This window comes from Stegodyphus dumicola, chromosome 3 (genome assembly GCF_044657685.1).
Source record: "Stegodyphus dumicola isolate Sdum_Otavi_A_Nest chromosome 3, ASM4465768v1".
Classification (NCBI taxonomy): Eukaryota; Metazoa; Arthropoda; class Arachnida; order Araneae; family Eresidae; genus Stegodyphus; species Stegodyphus dumicola.
Genome location: NC_140770.1, coordinates 115,038,547 through 115,041,911, shown reverse-complemented (window position 1 = coordinate 115,041,911; position 3,365 = coordinate 115,038,547).

Here is a 3,365-nt window from a genome sequence, read left to right as displayed (position 1 = left end):
AGCTTTCCTGCAAGAAAAATGGGAAGCAATTTTAATTACTAATATTACTACTTAATTACTTACACGGAAAAAATAAATTCGAAGAATTATAAAATGATAAAAGTAATGAATATTAATTCATAATTATTGAAACGACCACGCGAGGTTCCAGAATTCTTTTATCTTATCTGAAAATGTGAGTATAGACGGTGTTGGGTATTAGTATTTAATTTTATCAAAAGTACTGCTCACATTCGGAAATGATTGTCTATCTGCTATTAAGGTGATCACGATCACTTATAAATGTGAAGTAGTCTTGATGATTTCTGTTGATGATTAAAGTTAGCCGCTGTCAAAAGCTAAAATTTTCAGAATCTAGAAATCAATCATGAAATTTAGAGATTATCCTGGGAAAAAGTTGACATATTTCGCAATCAAATTTCTGAAAAGAGATGGAAAACAGTTTGCTGTTAACGCTTATGAAGCGCATTTCTGAAAAGAAACAAAAGGCACTTCTGATATGAAGTGAGAGGTTAACGCTCCTATAGAGGCAGGAGGGCCATTATGTTACCTGTAGAAATTCGATTCTTTTGAACGGCTGACCCAGTTGTTACCATTAACATAATTGTTTCTACTCGTGGAAATAATGCATTAGCTGGAAAATCAGAGATGGCTAGGATAGTAGGAGATATAAAACAATAATCATTGCGTTAGAGAACTTACACGCTTAAATGTAAGCCTATTACTAACTGAAATCCTCTTGCTACGCAAGGAACAACTTTACAATTATTGAAGATATCTCTATAAGGAGATTTAACGCTCACCTAAATAAACTGCCTTCTGAGCTGGATATTTAATACAGAATAGTAAACACAGACGTACACGGTAATCTTATGAGCATTTCATCCCGTTAAGCAAGGGTGTTTGGGTTTAATCTTCTAGTGGTTGAGAGGGAAGGCATTACACGACAGGTGTGACAAATGGGAGCAAATGATTCCGTTCTACTGTCAAAAATGCTATTATCATTATCAAACAATATGTGAATCCTAAGATAACTTTCTGATCTGAGATTTATGCGTGCCTATTTAACTTTCTTGCCCACTGTAGGAAATGTTGAACATTCACAGAAGATGTTGATTAGTGTGGTTATTCTTGTTGAATTACTCAGAACATTACTTCATTGGAAAGTGTTGAAATGCATATACGAGTAATAACTTATGAATGTGTATTATTATAAACATAGGACTTCAGGTTTCATGACTCAGAACTTGCTTACTTTGTTTTAATTGCTTGAATGCATTTCTTATACTTGTGCATCACCGTTCAAGCTTAGATAAATCTTCCTTTAATAAACATTCGATTAAGATTTAATCTAAATTTAATTTTGTTTAAGTTGGAAGCATTTATTTATTTTTATCTAATATGTTAAATGTCTTTATTATAATTCTCTTTTTCCGTTTTCCTGCCAAAATGCTAATTTAATTCACGCGTATTCAAGTGAGGTAGAATGTGATAATATTGAAAGGAAAATTTTAAACTGTTTAGTTAGAGCGTATTCCGCCTTGCTGAAGGATACATTACTAGTTGCAGTTTTTCGAAGCAGTCTGTCTTCGGTGTTGCGTTATTCTTGCCAATACTGCGTCGGTTTGAGCCAAAACTTGTGCGTCACCCTTTTCTGCGTAGCCTTTGGATTATATACGACTTAATTTTAATTTTAATTTCTACCATTTTGAGTTACGCCATAAATGTTGGCTGGTTTGTAAGATCAAGAAGTACTTTTCAGTAACTCATTTTGAGTTCTGAATAAAAGAGTCTTTTACACCCTTCCTAGATTCCGTTTCATCTTAGACATAGCAGTAAGTCACTTACACGCCTATTCAAGGATTTCTTACAAATTATACTTACTGCTACAGGCAGAAGTAATTTTCCAGTTGTTATTTGGACAAAAATTCTTGTTTATAAATTCATATAAATCTTGTTTATAATTTATTTTTACTATCTAATGACTTGGAGAGAATAAGCTTATATAAAAAATGTGAAAGCAACTTTTTCGAAGTTATGATTTTTATTTCATGATGAAATCTAAACGATTAGTTATATATTGCTGTACTTTGTTATTATTATTATTATAAAAATTGTATTTATTAATTTCTATAACTAACGCAACTCCAGTTTAATCAAATATGGTGAATAATCAGTTAAAACATACTGTGAATTAATTTTAAATGTTAATATCTGAATTATTCCCTTTCTATAATCTAATAACTTTACGAAAGAAAAGAGTAAACACTTAAAATTTTAATTCGTTTTAAGACACATCAAAGTAATCTATGTTATTAAATGGTGAAGGCACTATCACTCCCCAACACTTAAAATAAAAAGATTGCACGTTCTCAAAATAATTGTTGCTCAGCATTTTATTAATATCCATTCACCAGATATAACCACATGAAAAAATTAATAATGCAAGTTGCAGTGTTTTTATACCTTCCTAGAATTTACGAGCATATTTTGCTTTCTTGAGACAGTTTCAGTTTGCCATTAAATGTTTAATAAGGATCCTTGCACAATTTCTCATTATTAAAAAGTTCAATTTTAATTTGTTTCTCCTTCGTTCCCAATATAATCTAAATATAAGGTTATTTTGGGTTTGAGAGCAATCCTTCTTATGAAAAATTAACCTTTTTCAGTTTCATAAGCGCATGCAATAATTATGTCTGAAGATTTATTTGTTAAGGTAGTTTAATTATTCAAAATTTGCCCATTTCGAAAAGTATAACCACATATGATATATGGCATCCCTTATAGTTTAAAACAAATAAAACAAGATAATTTTAGTTCAGTAAATTATCGCATATGGCTATCTTACAGTACAGATTTAAAAGGTGTTAAAATTCAATGCAATTTTATAAGACTTTCAGATTTAATATGAGGATTCTCACCTGATTTGTTGAAATTCACTTGGTGTGTTCACTTGAACTTTCATTAAAACTACACAGACTATATTAAGTAGTATTACAAAATTTATCTGGAAAATAAAGCATCTATAAATGCAGTTATAAAATCATGACACAAAGTAAGGAGACTTACAAGTTAAAAAGAAAGAAAACAAAAATATCTTGTCTTTTGGCATGGCATTTCAAATAAAAAGAGTTAAAAAAATTATTATTAAATTTTTAAATCGTAAATTTAAAAATTACCTTTCAAGATCCTAGTTTTGTGCAAAATTCCAAAACTCATATTAATTTAATATGATTACGTTTTAAATATCATCCAGACATTTTAGAAACAATATATGTAAATAAAAATGTACGCATATGAAAAGTGCATACCTAAGCAAAAATAGATAATAAGAATGAATAAATTTAAGCGCATATATGAAATAA